The sequence below is a fragment of the Azolla caroliniana genome, unplaced genomic scaffold (assembly GCF_043228905.1).
Source record: "Azolla caroliniana isolate FFs.n. ecotype wild unplaced genomic scaffold, voAzoCaro1.0.p SCAF_21, whole genome shotgun sequence".
Lineage (NCBI taxonomy): Eukaryota > Viridiplantae > Streptophyta > Polypodiopsida > Salviniales > Salviniaceae > Azolla > Azolla caroliniana.
Window position 1 is genome coordinate 10,385,657 of NW_028230456.1, and position 16,973 is coordinate 10,402,629.

General features: G+C 37.7%; 1 long non-coding RNA gene across 1 annotated transcript; it reads left to right on the forward strand.

The window, feature by feature from the left end:
• The first annotated feature begins 6,654 nt into the window (after positions 1–6,654).
• LOC147850618 (uncharacterized) lies at positions 6,655–7,352 on the forward strand. The gene is made up of 2 exons (XR_015531672.1): positions 6,655–6,962; positions 7,069–7,352. It is a non-coding gene; the product is annotated as an uncharacterized LOC147850618 (long non-coding RNA).
• The last annotated feature ends 9,621 nt before the right edge of the window (positions 7,353–16,973 follow it).

A 16,973-nucleotide genomic window follows, 5' to 3' on the forward strand; every position in this document is an offset into this window, starting at 1 on the left:
TAGACTTGTTCTCTGGCACAGGTATAATATATATATTTAATTTCAATCTTGTCTATCAAGTTTAAGACGTTACTTCTTATATATACTTGTTTGTGTTCATGCGACCATTAGGTACAACGACAGCTTGTGCATTGAAGATGTTTAGAAACTGTGTTGCATTGGAGAAGGACCCTGCTCAAGTTAACTTCATCAAAATGAGGATCACAGGAATCTGGGACTGTCCAGATCAGGATCAAGAAGTCGGAGCAAAACACATCAACGAGACAGAGATGTTCCAGATGACTTCACGAGAACCAATGGAACCAATTAATGAAGAAGCAGGGGAGCTGGTGGACCTGGAAGATGTAGCACAGTTTGACCATACATCAGATTCGGGAGAGCTTGGAGATGACACGAATGAAAACAGTCTAGAACAATCAGCGCTAGAGGAGCCTGCTCTGCCTGATTTGCTTATAGATTGATGTAGATGGCGTAATGTAAAAATTGAGAATTTTGAGGCATAATGTTCACCATCACTTCATATTATATTTGTATATGAGAACATCTGTAATTGTTTATCGTTTAATTAAATTCACCTGTTCATAATTTCCCTTTTTAATCATTATTGGAACCGTTGTTTGTATTTACATATAATTGGTCACCATGCTCTTCTTTAGTTTGAGATATTAACATGATATTGTAATTTCTCATTTCCGTTAGCATGACTGTATATGAAAAGGCGAATGTTTTTGATAATAAGAGGTTTTTAGTTACCTACGGTTCAAGTCTACTGGTTCCACATAGTATAAATGAATTTCGTACGTAATTGTTACTCTTACCAATTACATTGTCATGAACTATATGACATTATACAATGAAACTATCGATATACTTGTCCAACAAGTGGGGTACTACTTTATTCCTAAACCCAAAACCACATATTTATAATTACGGTTTATGTAGTTTTACTCTACAATTTGAATATGGATACCAATTTTAGAACTTTATATTGAACCAAGTCTTCAATTGTGCTCCATGATATGCAAATTGACACGAATGTGGACACATATACAATTTAGTAATTGCTAGGTTTTTTTGGTTCTATATTTAACCATCAAGTCGCAAAAGGGGTACGCATGCATCGTATATTTTCGATATCAGGCTAAAATAGGGTACTTTTCTACATCTGGCCAACTATGCCAAAAGAGAATACGACATATTACCTGTTTCAAATGACCCGGTGTTCAATATGTAACCTCCTATAGGCCAAATGAAACACTTCTCTAGGAGATAGGATCGCATCTCATGATAGTCACCTACACATGTAATGCCATTGAGGTTGTAGAGTATGTATGGGCCTCGTAAAGTGTGGCAAAGGTGCTGAGAAAAGGGTTTTAAGGTGGTGCACGAATACGGTTTTAGAGGTTGTGGTCATGAGGGAGTTTAGAATGCATTGCTACCAACTTACGAGCGATGGAATGCATTTTCATTGTGATTACAAGATCTGTCATTGTTGTGGATGCTACAACACTCGAGGAATATGAAGGTGGCACCATTTAAGGACAACATTTCTAGGTGAAACATGTGTAGATAGGTGCACACAATGATGAAATGTTAGACAAACATCGGAATGTCATGTTTGTAGTAGGAGTTACGATCAACCACTATTATTGCGCACAACATGGTACGATGAGACACAACATTGTATGAGGGTGGCTTCACATTGTGATGACATCGACGTCTAACGAGTTTTGTGTTGCCCATGAGAGAGATAGGGATAGATATAGGTAGGGCGGGAGTGAGGTAGTGTGTGTGTGGGCACACGATCTAATCATGTGTGTGTGAGAAACCGTGCGTGTGGAGTTTCTTTTGCTTGTGAGAGTGAGCGAGGGCACGCGATTGATCATGTGTGTGTGTGTGTGTGTTGCGCATGCGTGTGGGAGAAATATGATTGACAAGGCTATGAGAATGTCAAGACACCACAGAGCACACCATTTACGATGTTCAAAAAATTTATAGTTGAAAAAGTTATGTATATTCTTTAAAAGTGGCAAATACAAGCGAGTGGGCGAAGATCACATTGTTGGAGGTGGCGAGAAGTTGCCACACTTACAAGTTGTTCCTCCTCGCTGGCTCTGAAATGACGATATTGTTCCTCATCTTGTCGTCCGGTCATGCAATAATGACACTCCTCCTCCTCGCGCTCGCTATTGTTTCTCTCTCGCTTGGTATCCTCTTCCCATTGATGACGTTCCTTGGACACTTGGATATGGTAGTGACCATCATTGCATGCCTCTTCTCTGCTAATGTATAAGGCCTCACGGAAGCGGTTGCAACGCTCTTCTACAGGGATTTGTTCCACGTTCCTGCAACATCTTTCGGAGGGCCATGCATATCGGCTGATTTCATCCCAAGAGGTGCGACGACTTCATCCATGTTCATCCTTATCATTACGTTCTTGTAGGTGGCGAACCTGTCTATTGATGAAGTTTTGGCACACTTGCCTCAACCCTCGGTCTCGTGGCTCATCGCGATCGAGACTACGACGATCCCGACCCTCTTCAGACTCTCTCTTGTTGTCTCTACGACATCTTCATTGAGGGATCCTTCATGACATCGATCACGCCTCTCCTGCTCGACATCCTCCTGCCTACGTCGATTGCGCCTCTCGTCACGTGACTCATCACGATCGCGACTGTGACGATCCTGTTCCTCTTTGGACTCTCTTGTTGTCTTTGTAGCGCCCCTCCTCGATGGACCCCATGTAAAGCTTTTACATGTGCCCATCCACATGAAAATGTTGCTAACCCAGAAGATTCTATAATGTTCAACATGATTATCTTCAAAATGAAGTTTTTCTTAGACCCAAATGGTATTAATTCTCATTGACAAGAACTATTAAGGAGATCTACACATGCTCCAAACAATTAGGTAAATTTGTTGATTTTGTAATGGTAGCAAATATTGGCGAAGATTCATGTTATCACGAAGTTATATCAGTCAATGACCATGCTAAGTGGGCCCATACTCTGCAAAGTGAATTCGGCAACATTCATAAGAATGGAATTTGAGAGTTAATGCATTTGCAAAGGGTAGAAAAGCATTGCGATGTAAATGAATTTTAAATACATTGTGATTATGCTTGTTCTAAACATAAAGTTCATCTTGTGGCAAAAGGTTTCAAGCAAGGTGAATGTTCAATCTTGGAGTAAGTTCGTGCTAGTTTATAGCTATGTCTTTTTGGTTTTTTATGCATCATTCTGCCCCATGTTCTTCTTGACATACTATTGGCATATTCTTGAATCTTTCATATACCTTCAATTTGATTAATTTCCGCTCATGAGCAGCCCACGTCATGACAACGTATCACTCCAAGCTAGATTTTGTTTGAATCTAGTATTTAGTAATCATACATCTCATTCCACAACTTGATAAATACTTTACTTTTCTCCAACCTTATAAATGGGGTAGTGTCTTTAGATTCCTTAGGCTTCACATTGAGCTAAATGAAGACATTAAACATAGGTTTCTTTTTTCTTCTTCTCAATGAGAATCAACATTTTTTCCTCCTTTAGAGAATTAGCAAATCATCATGGATCCTAGTAAATGACCACTTGATAATAGTTTTGTTTGGCTTTATAACTATGTATTCCACGAACTTGATTTCTATGTTGTTCTACCTCAAACGGGTTTGTTAAGCATAGTCTATCAGTGCATTTGAAAAACTAACTTTAGGTTTTGATTTAGCCTCTACCGTGGAATTTGTAACATTTAAAACTTTTGTGCATTACACATGATATTGCAACAAAATGTTCCATCTCTCAAGAATTAGGGATAAACTAGGAGAATACTATTGCCAAGGAATATGGCATTCGATATAGCTCCATGATGTTATGAGTTTGACATTTCCTTGAGGCTCTCAAAAGGAAATCTTGGAATTGAGATGATGAATATCTTGGGTTGGAAATGCATCCACGTTATGCCATTTTTATGCCATGGAAACCTTGGAGGTGAGAGTGAGATGAAGATTAGGGACAACCATTGATAGTGATGGTTTCACTTTAGCTTGGATTTTATGCTTCAAAATATACCCTGACTCCTTGTTTCAAATGAGTTTAAACTTGGATGTGTTCAATACCCCTATAAATGTGTTTCTAGTCGAGGTTGTCAAGCAAGGAAGGCACCCTTGAGTTCCTTAAAAACTTCTTGATGGTAATGTTTAAGCCACTTGACATCACTTAAGAGGAAAATCTAATACATATGGTTTCACACATACCAAAATCTCATCATTTGCCTTCAAAACATGAGATATACCAAAAAACTTATGCTCCACTTTACACGTTGATTTTACTAGACATTTTAGATAAACACTTTGTTTTCATATTTGAACATAACCAAGAAGTGTAACTTATAGTCTTGAGATGTGATTATTTGATATGGGCCATATTTATGAAATGTGTGTTGCACTAAGTCACACATTGACGGTTGCTTCTTCATGTTTATACCAAAAAATGTATTTTTAAGATTAAAGAAAAAGATACAAAGATATTATTGTGAATGTAAAATATATATATATATGTCATTACCTGTTTTATGGTACTGGACAGAATGAGAGGAAACACTGGATTCAATGGAAGGGGCAAGGACAAACAGTAATTACTAAAAACCTTGGAGGTGACTCTAATTTCCCCCACCAGGAACCAATCTCGAGGATGAAAGCTACTTCCTCAAATAGAGTTGTTTTGGGAAGCTCAAACGTTCATGAGATAAACCATTTGTACTTCCAAGATTTATTTTAATAATCTATTTGTTTATTTTATGTAACTATAACAGTCGTAACGAGTCATGACCCGTTTGTTTACATGTGTATGTACTTCAAAATTTATTAACCAATTTTTTTTTCGAGTATGACTTCTACCACAAATATAATTAATATTTCTCATAGTCATAAGTTATGAAAAACAAATTCTTAGAACTATGGGCTGGGAATCAACAATAATAATACATCCATCCTCTCAAGAAAAGGTGCAAACAAAGAGAGAGACATGGAGCGAGAGAGAGAGTACTTTATCTTTCTTCTGTTGCTGAAGGTGCTTCTAATATAAAATAAGATTGGGAAAATGAAGGCCACATATTATACTTCAACATAAAAGAAAGGGCATTTCAAGTCGAAAATCTTCATCTATGTATGTATATATGTGAATGGCAAGTTTAACTGTATACCACTCACATAATGCCAAAACAATTCAATTTGTGGGGCCAATAAATGAGTTTCCTACTTGAAGTATACAAAGAGGCAAGTCTTTAAACTCTACTTTACACAGATGGTAGCTTTATACTATTTTGTGAATTATTAATTAAGTAAACATTTTTATTGCATAGCTTGGCTTTAACTTAAGTAGCCTCAAACAATATTATCGAATAATGATTCTTGCATTTATCATACAAGTATCTTCTTCATATTTCTAGTTTGAGATCATCGAAGCTAACACCATTTAAGACAATAAATAGCCTTTGTAACTCTTAGAATGGCTAACAACTAACAACAATGCTAATAATTTTTGGTTCATTGGTCCACAATGTATGTAACAAACACTCATCGTAATGTTTGTTTGACACTTCCTTGAAATAATACATACATCCATTTGAGAGAAGTGAATCAATAGGCTCCACATCCACAACCCACGTGATTGATTGAAACCAAAATATAGTGCTATCAAAGACATTATGGTTTATCATCAAATCAAGCTCAAATGGATAATCAATAATGTAGGGAATATAACGAAATGTATGGGAGACGTTGTCGAAGGCTTAGTGTTGTAGCTAGCATAATATATATGTATGTATGTATAGATATTCAAGTATGGAAGGGAATGAATGACCTTTATACCAAAGAGAGAGACACATAGTCTATAGAGAAACAGGGAGGGAGGGCAGGACGCAGACCTCATACGTCAATGTCGTAGCATGAAAGATACTTCATACCTACCTACCTACTTCACATGCCATCCATGTCCATGTCCATGACATGGATGGATGGAAAGATATGCTCATCATCAATGACACAAGCTGAAAGCTAATAGAGTATGTATCTTTATAGTACGTCCAATACAATACAATACAATACTGCAAACCTAGTCAAACAACAACACTACTCTCTGTCTGTCTGTTCGTTGTTTGTTGTGTGTTGAATAAAAAAGGTAACTAGATAGGCAGCCATTAGATAAGGGATGTTTGGAGCCGTGTGTAATATGTACACATACATACATACATAATTCATTTACTGAGAAGACAGACAGACAGAGAAGATGACCCACCACCACTTTCCTTTCCTTTCCTTTCTTCTCATCACATACAACCGTCCGTGCTTGAAATGAATTAGAGTCAAAGAGGAGAGAGACAGCGAGACTCTGCCAGTCAGAGTCAGAGTCAGAGTCAGAGAGGGAGAGAGAAACAGATAGGATTTAAGACAGAATAATGGATGAGAGATAAACAGGGGAGGGGACGAGGTACAGATTTTTCGCTATGTAGGTATGTATATATATATATATATATATATATATATATATATATATATAAGAGGAGGAGGAGGAGGAGGTTATATATATAGATAGATAGATAGATAGATAGAAGAGCAGTCAAACCAAGCCATATTTATCGATCGATCTAATCTATATCTGTCTGTCTATATATAAGATAAGCCATATATACATAGGAAGCAGGATGGGGCTGAAATATAACACGCGAACAGTGATGATGATGATGATGATGGTGATGGTGATGATGGTGATGGGTGGAAGTGTGGGGTTTTCGGGAGCAACATCCATAAGCTACGCATCGTTGACGGCCGACAGTACGCCTTGCGATGTGTTGGGCTCCAGCTATGCCGATTGCAGCACAACCTCGGCGGCCAACCTTTACACCCAATCTTGCACAGTCTACACCACTTGCAACCATATCACTTGAATCCTAATGTTTTGTGGGTACGATATTAGATATTATACGATCGGATCCCAATGTTAACATCTTGTGCCTGCAGGCTGCCTCTTCCCTTCGATCCCAATGTTAACATCCTAATTTTGAATGTAGGTTGAGGTAAACGCTGTCAGCCTATGGTAATGCCAGTGGCTATGGCAATGACAATGGTACCTTTGACAAAATAATCCAACTCTCAACCTGTTATCCGCGAATTTCAAATACTGCTACTGCTATCCGGATGTTGTCTGTTATCGTGGAAGACCCCTAGAATAATGGTGGGTGTTAAATATAGTTAATAACAAGCCACCACATTGGTTTTGCCTATGTGATGATACCATTGATCTTATTCTTGAATCGATTCAATGTAAATGAGTGTTTTTTTATTGGATAATCTACTTACAATTCAAACGAAAGAATATAAAGCATGTTTCCTACTCCAGGAATTGTCTCTTCATTGTATTCCCAAAATTTCATTCAATTCATTGTGACCAATTTTTCTCTGGGCTTTTACGTTTCAGGTAATCTCAAACAACAGGAATCCTGATAGCTCATATGTTTTTTGGTTTGTGTCAATCAATAGAGATATATTCACGTAGTCTTGATTGCAACAATATTTTGTCTCTATTATATTCACCTTGTTTCCTAAGCCTAGTTTGAAAAGTTGTTATGTGGACACTGTGACCGGAAAAGTAGTTGCGCATGTTTGGTCTTGCCAATCCCATGAACTAAGTTGTGTAGGGATGATTCGTTACGAAATATAGGAATTACTCTATTTTTCTCCATAACTTTTTATGGGAGAAAACTATTGCAGTGATAATTGTAGAGGCCATCCTCAACACATTTTAAGTGTATGATCATTAAAGATAACAAACATTTTAGGTGTATGATCATTAGAGCTTTGAACCTTACTTATATATTGTAGTTGTATTGACATAGGGATAGTATTTTAAGAGACACAAAACATTGCATGTTAACAAGTTTTATATAAAAGTTAGAGGTGTCCATGGTTTTGTTGACTAGTCCCAAAATGAAATTAGTTGACATGCACTTCAAAGTACCATGTGTTAGGTATAGACACATAAAGAGTGTAACAAGCGTCGTGTTTTTTCTCAATATTAAGGAGCAACGATTGAATAAAACCACACAACACACACAATGATACAAGATAGATGACACAAGATTTAACGTAGAAAAACCCTCAATGAGGGAAAAAACGACGGGACAAAGTCTAAATTAATCCACTATCAACAAAGACGATACAACGCAAATACAAACTCTACCCCTAGATACGCTAAAGTGAAGTAGAGATATGTAGACAATAATACTACCGACAAAGTGGGTACAATAATCCAAAAGGAGTGACGACTATACGCTCAAACATAAGATTCAAAGAGAAAGAGAAAATCTGAGCGGAGTGCAGACTTCAGGATTTGCCTATTTCGACTTAAGTTGTGAGACACCAGGTTTGCGCCTCTCATTATCTTTGTTAGACCTCTCTACATTTCAACATACAAAGTAGCATGTCTACCACATTATTGTTGTCGAGGATGGCTCAATCATATTCTGTGTGGAATAAGAAGAGGAAAGACATGATAGAAGATTCTGTAGATACAAAATGGCTTCAGGATAGTCTAGTAGAGGACGTTGCAGTGGCTAGAAAGACATGTGATGGGCCTTTGCCAAGCAAGACATTTACTATCCCATGACAAGACTCGTTGAATCCTTTAAAAGTGTACATGTGAAATGATATTATTCTTTTCTTTCTTGGGATGATGCCTTCTCCAAATGACCTGGCTCAATGGATAAATGCCATGTTTAAGTCTATGCAGTTAATGGAGTTTATTTCGTTGCTAGAGGGTTTTACGAAGTATTGCTATCAGAACCGAAGTACAAAACTCAATTACTTGAAGAATCTCCTTTAACATATAGAGATTAAATGGTTCATGCATTGTCGTGGTCTTTGACAAAAGACTATCAAGGGCTAATTCGTCACGAATGTGTCTAGGTGGAAGTGATTGTTTTTCCACGAAATTGGAATCACTTGTTACCTACAATTGCAACGAGAATAGGGAGAGTATTATGCCCCCCAAAAACCACAAGTACTTCTAATAGATTTTGCATTATTTGGAACACATATGTTAAGAATGGAAGCCAAATAGTCACAAAAAAGTTGGACAAAAATAATTTCCCCGTGTGGAAATTCAGAATGACAAATTTCTTGATGGGAAAAGGATATTGGGATTACATTGAAGGAGACCTAGAAAAGGCTCTAGAGATCCCTAAAGAAAATGCAACTGCTGCATAGATTAAAGCATTTAAGGAATGGAATCAAGGGGCAAGGAAAGTATTGCATTGGCTGCCACTTAGCATCTTAGATTCGATGCTTGGACACATACAAGATGTTTTGCTTCCAAAAGAAGCTTGGGACAGTTTGGTAAAACTGTTTGTAGTAAACACAAAAGCTAGAAAGCTTCAGTTGAAGACGGACCTAAATACCTTGGAAAAGGTAAGATGTTAGTTAATGAGTATGCTCTGAAAATGAAGAGCATATGTGCATCATTCTCTTCTATTAATGTGAAGGTAAAAGATGATGATAAGGTGGAAATATGCTTAAGAGGCTTAGGATCTCAATATAAAACCTTGAAAACATCTATTCTCACAAGGGATAGCATCCCAAATTTTTCAGATCTAGTTTCAATGCTTGTAGTGGAAGAAAGAAATCAGATGGATGATGTAAACAAAGGAAACTCTGAGACCGAGGGACAAGCCCTCTACAATAGTGCTAGAAGAAGACGAGGAAGAGGCCATGGAAGATTTGGTTTAGCTAGAACCAACAACAATCAAGGAAGAGGACAATAGGCTATAAGTGGAAGAAACAACATCAGAGGCAAGGGGAGCAATCGAGGTAGAGGTAAGAATTTTTTTTTGAATGATGATGGTTGTTGGTATTGTGGAAAACCAGGCCATACATAGGCTAAATGCTAGAAAAAACAAAATGATGAAAAAAGAGGGAAGAGATAGCAAAATAATTATGCTTCAACTAGTGAAGACTGTGATAAAGATGTGGCATAAAAGAATCGATCACATAAGTATGCAAACCTTGAAAAATATGTTGAGGAAAAATGCAATGGTTGGATTGCCTAAATTAAAAGATTGTGAGATGAGCAAAATATGTGAAGCATGTCAATATGGAAAGCAAAATAAATTGCCTTTCCCTCATGAAAGACATGTAGCCAAAACATTGTTGGATTTGGTACATACAGATGTATGGAGACCAACAAAAAATGCATCAATTAGTGGATGTAGGTTTTATGTAACATTTATTGATGATTGCTCAAGGAAAACATGGGTTTACTTCATGAAAGAGAAAAGTGAAATATGACCTAGGGCAAACACTTATAGTGTATGTATCATTGTGTTGTCATTTTTCTGTTGTATTGAATTACTGGTGTAACTGCTGTACACAGAGAGAGAGAGAGAGAGAGAGAGAGACAGAGCGAGTCTCTGTTGTAACTGCCACCAGGCAAAGATTGAGAGCAAGACGTTGTTGCCTTTGTGTTCACTTGTTGTATTCCTCTCGACATAGTGATAGTTGGAGTTTGTGGACTCCCATGGTTTTTCCCATTTAGGGTTTTTCCACGTAAACATACTATGTACCCTCTCTCATATTGTCTGTGTGTACATGTATTCACCCCCATTCGCATTCTCGGTGTTCGATTCGAAACGACACGATCTGAGAGTCGGTTGTGGCTGAGTAATATTCCGCATATTTTGCGTCAGTAAACACAACAAACTTTATTCTAAATAGATGTATAACATTTGGAGTACATGAAGTAACTCCTGAAGAATGTTTCTATGGAAGGAAACCTAGTTTAGGACACTTAAAAGTGTTTGGATGCCTTGCTTATGTTCATGTACCTATTGAAGTAAGAAGTAAGCTTGATCCAAAAGCTGAAAAATTTGTTCTTGTTGGATACTCAGATGAGCAAAAAGGGTATAGATGCTATAACCCTTTGACAAACAATGTTGGACAACAAAGTTCAACATCAATAGAATGTATTGGACCATCTGAAAAATCTGGTAGTAAATTGAATCAAATGCTTGGAGTGGAAAGAATGCAAGAAAAAAAAAAATGATGATAAAAATGGAAAACAGAAGATGCCAGAATATGAAATGTTTGATGAAGGATCTAGAAACATGGAAGATGTAGATTTAGATACATCATTGAATGATGAGTTGGGTATACGAGCCTTGAAAATCCCCGGTATGGAAAAAGTAATGAAGGATGCAAATCAGAAACTGAGAAGATCAGATAGAGAGAAAAAATCTGTTGAAAGATTTGGTTATGATACATACATGGCAATGCATTATGCATACATGTCTAAAATGGTACAAATCTTTGATCCAAATAGTTTTGATGAAGCAAAAGCTGAGAAGAAATGGGTGAATGCAATGCAAAAAGAAATAGATGCATTAGCTGAAAATAGAACATGGGATTTGGTAAAGTTACCAAAAGGAAAAAATGTGGTAGGCTGCAAATGGGTCTACAAGACAAAGCATGATTCCAATGGGAATGTAAGTAGACATAAAGTAAGACTTGTTGCAAAAGGATATGCCCAAATGCAAGTAATGGATTATGATGAAACATTTGCACTGGTTGCAAAAATGGCAACCTTGAGGACATTACTTGTTGTAAGTGCAGCCAAAAGATGGGTTCTGCACCATATGGATGTAGAAAATGCTTTTTTACATGGTAACTTGGAAGAAGAAGTGTATATGTGTCAACCACCAGGTTTTGAAGGTAAGAAGCATCCAGAATATGTTTGTAAGCTGAAAAAGGCTCTCTATGGACTAAAACAAGCACCAAGAGCATGGCATAAACAACTTTTAGAATCTTTGGAAAAAATTGTCTTCAAAATGTCAAAAGTTGATCCATCACTATATGTAAAGAAGATAAATGATTGCATTGTTGTTATCTTGATTTATGTTGATAACTTAATCATTGGAGGTGATTTATGTTGATTGGGTTGGAAGCCAAACTGATAGAAGATCCAAAAGTGGATATATGTTTACATTGGGAAGTGCAGCTATTTCATGGAGTACTGAAGCTGAATATAAAGGAGCTGCAATACCCACTTGTGAAGAGGTATGGATAAGAAGATTGCTTGTTGATTTGGGTGAGTATATAGATCGTGTAGTCAAAATTTAGTGTGACAATATGAGTAGCATTCAGCTCGCAAAAAACCCAGTGTTCCATGCAAGAACAAAGCATATTGAAGTGCATTATCACTTTGTTAGAGAAAAAGTGATTGATGGAGAAGCGGATCTGTTGTATGTAAGCACAAATTAGCAAGTGGCTGATATTCTTATGAAGGAACTAAGCATAGAAAAACGTACACAGTTCAGGGACATGATTGGAGTTATAACCATTGGTATGATAGCTGAAAAGCATGAAGGAAAGAAGACTGAAGATGATCTAAAGAAAGGATAAGTTAAGCTTGAGGAGCGGTATTGAGAAACAAGCTCAACAAAAGCATGTGATGCTTATTAGGCATGTAGGTGAAACAACTATTTAGCTAGTCAAAGCTAATTAGCTGAATATGTAAGTCACTTATAACTTAGGTAAAAAAGTAGTAAGAGAGAGAGAGAGAGAGTAGTTGAAAGAGAAGAATAAAACAAATGAGAGAGGTTCTCTCTGTGTAATGAAATAGAAGAGAAGAATAAAATTATGCCTACGTACTAGGTGTCAAGACTCAAACTCTTGACATGACCATGTTATAATCAAGTGTTATGGGTTAACCAACATATCTAGTATACAATCATGTGTATAATTGCTTCTTGTAGTTTTTAGCTAGCATCATGTAGTTGCTCGCTTGAATTATTTACACTTGGCACATGCATGCGTACCTACATGCTTTATTGTAGATTCACATGTGTGCAACATGTATGCATGCCACGTAGTATAAATAGTTTTCACCTTGAAGGAATTCAAGGTGAACAACACCAGTTATGGATTCTTTCAGTTAATACCACTCAACCATTTGGTTATCTTCTTTCTAGTCTCTTGAGCTTATGATCTATCCGTGACAGTTTGTTCACCTTCCATCCTCGTAGCTCTCCCTCTCATTAGTCGTAGCTATGTCCGACCTAGCCATTGACTTAAGCCAAATAATGACATCCTTAACACAACTGTAGTTTGAAAATTTAGCTCTTCCAGATTCTTTACGGCAACTTCAAGTAGGTGCCTCGCTATACTCATAGCCCGTAGAGCCTAGTCTCCCACCGCAACCTTGCCTAGAGCCCAACCTTCCACCAACATCTAGCCTAGATTCTTCTCATTTTCTTGGGCCTAAGGTTAGCCTCCCAGAAACATTTGATGAACGCGGTCACATTTTCGGGGGTTCATCAACCAGATTCGTCTTATCATTCAGCTACAACCTCAATGGTATGTAGATGATCTTCGACGCACCCCCCTCTCTGGTCCGGCCCAAGCTTGGTTTGCACCATTAGTAGAAACGTCTTCACCTCTATTGGATGACTTTCCTGCCTTCCTCGCTGAGTTGGAGGCCCCATTTGGAGAGCCTAACCAACGATGTATAGCTCTCAACAAGATTTGTGCCCTCAAACAATGTTCGCGTACAACTTCTCTCTATCCTTCAGAATTTCGACTACTAGCATGTGACGTCAACTAGAGTGATCAAGCCTTAGTTGATGGGCCTTCGGAGCAATGTCAAGAATCTTCTCTTGGCTTTCATGAGCCCACCTCATTATCCCAAGTGATCTCACAAACAGTCCATTGTGACAATCGTCTTTTTGAATTTCGCTAGGAAGAGCACGGGACTTGGGGGTCTCATTCACATCCACAACATGCCCTGGTAGTACATCCCCAAGTATCATTCCTGTCGGCTACGCCACACTCCCCTACTTTGGTAGATGCTCCAATCCCCATGTAATTGATCAAGCCTAATTTCAGCCATTGACTGATGTTGAACGACAACATCGGCGGGCTAATGGCTTGTGCATGTATTGTGGTGCCTCAGGTCATTTTCCTAGGACTAATTGCCCACAATTCCATCGAGCTAATAGACCCCAACATCCGGAAAACGACATTGTTCGGTTGCAGTAGGAGCCATGCAAGTCAACGTCTAATGTCACCCACATTCTCTTGGTTCCATTGCCAAACCATCATGCAATTCCACATTGGAGGTATGGCTTTCTTTTAACTCCAGTTCCATGCAGTCTGTCGCTTTACTTGATTTTGGTGCGTTGTCTTGCTTCATCGATGCCCCGTTCGCCCGAGCACATGGCGTACCAGTTGTTTGCCTCTCAAAACCCATTCCTGTTGAAGCCATCAATGGGCGTGTCCTCTCGTGAGGAGCAATTACTCAAAGTACGATCCCAATAGGGCTTCGTGTGGGCTCACACAAAGAGGAGCTCACCTTTTACCTCATCGCATCTCCTCGACATCCGATCGTCTTAAGACTAACATGATTGGAGGCGCACAATCCAATAGTGGATTGGTGCAATCGCACAATCACATTTAGTGAGCCAGGATGCTCGCACAAAACTAAGTTAAATAGCTAATTAGCTACTCGCAATAGCTAGTTAGCTATGTCAAGCGCTAATTAGCTATTAAGGTAGCTAATTAGCAATTGCCAATAGCTAATTAGCTACTCGCAATAGCTAATTAGCTATGTCAAGAGCTAATTAGTTATTAACGTAGCTAATTAGCTACTGTCAATAGCTAATTAGCTACTTGCAACAGCTACTTAGCTATGTCAAGAGCTAATTAGCTATTAATGTAGCTAATTAGCTACTATCAATAGCTAATTATCTTCTCTTAATAGCTAATTATCTACTTGCAATAGCTAGTTAGCTATGTCAAGAGCTTATTAGCTATTAAGGTAGCTAATTAGCTACTGTCAATAGCTAATTAGCTACCCTTAATGGCTAATTAGCTACTTGCAACAACTAGTTCGCTATATGAAGAGTTAATTAGCAATTAAGGTAACTAATTAGCTACTGTCAATTGCTAGTTAGCTACTCGTAATAGCTAATTAGCTACTACGAGAGTATGATCATAGCTATTCAACTACCACACTATATCTAACTAGCTACATCAGGGCACATTTTTGCTACTCATTAGACTCCCTTTTTATTACGCAGGTTGATTTATTTATTAGGTTCAAATGAATGCATCATAATATCAAAGTTCAACTATGAACATTCAAGTCTCTTAACCCACACTTTGTGAGACGCTTAAAGGATCGATACACATGTTGTTGCATTTACCATGTACAAATGGGTTTTCTCAAGGACTCTGTTTACTACGTCACCATAGCTCCTCCCTAGATGATGTAGTCTGCACTTGTGAGTACATGTACTCACATTTGGTCAGGTGCATCAACGTTTCGATGTCGCAATACAATAGCTGCTCAGGTTTATACACAATTAGTGCTAATGTGTATGAATGTATTTACAATAGTATGCCATGGAATTTGTAGCTACAAGGAGATCATACCCGTTTTCTTGTAAAGTGGACAAAGTAGTTGTATTGCAAAAAAACAGTTTAATAAAATCATTCGGGAGACTGTCTTCTTTCTCATATATAGTTTTCTTTCTGTTCTTGTTTGTTAATAAAATCATTTGGGAGTCTTCTTTTTTATATACAATCTACTTTCTGTTCTTCTCTCTTAATAAAGTCATGTTTGTTTAATAAAATTGTGTCTTTTTTATATACAATCTTCTTTGTGTTCTTCTATCTTAAAGAAAAGTTTAATAAAATCGCTTGGGAGTATTCTTTCTGTTCTTGTTTCTTAATAAAATCGTGGACCTGTTAAATGTGTATTGATTGTCAATTTTACTCTCAGTTTTACTTATTGCAACTTTCGGTTTTAGTTTGTTCAATGTGCATAATGACAATTATATTGTTTGGAATACATTTTGGCAATGGTTTTTTTACTCTCAAGTGAACCATGTACAAGTTCAAACATTTTGTCATTCTGAGAACAACCAATAGCATGAAATCAGAAATCAATGACCTATTTTAAAATTACACAGTAGATGATTTACTCAAAATAAGCGATTTAATTCTTCATTGATTAATCTGTCATCAAATTACATATTTATAATACACCATTGGCAATGTCTACAAAGCGCCTATAAATAGCTAAGCTCTTACTAGTTAGTGGACCTTCTCTACATATGTGATCTGCATACCGAGCTCGGTATGGTGTCCACAACTATGCAGTTAGTTGGCAGCTCTATGTTTTCACCAAGTAGTTATCAGGCATTTCGTCAAGTACAATGAGACAACATCTGCAAAGTTTGTAGTAGAGGACATGTTATGTATCCACAATCAACGTATTGTCAGCATTATATTCGGGCCAGGTATGCCAAAAATCAGAAAGTCTTTTGAATCTTGCAATATCCTGTTCACATCTTTCTCGTGTCCATTGACCCTTGAAATGTTGTCGCCACTTTGGGAAGAATCTTTCTACACACTTCCACACATCTGAACGTGGTTTTTCACTCCAAATAAACAAATCAAAGTATTGCACAACCCACTCTAGAAATTGATTCGCATCCCTCCTTGGTGTCATATATCGCACACTGATCAAGACTTTATTAAGGCTCTTCTTTTGTCTTCTAATGGTTTAGGTTTCCATTCATGGAATTGAGCCTCTGTTACACCAAGTATTGGTAGCACACGATCAATTTCAATCAACTCAGGTTTTGTCGACACAATTGGTGTCCTTTTCCTCTTCAAACCCTTGGTCGATTATGTCTTTGAGTCCGACTTCACCTTGTTTTGCTCTTGTGTAGTCATTGGGCCTCGCTTTACAAAGTTTTGCTCTTGTATAGTCGATTGTGTCATCGGTCCTGGCATTACCTCTGTGCATGTAGATACTTCTCTGGTCGATATTAGCCCACTAGTATCCCATGTTGCATCGACCTGCAAAATCAGATCATCTGTGCAACATGCTTGATATACTTGCGTGACCAGATCATTTGTG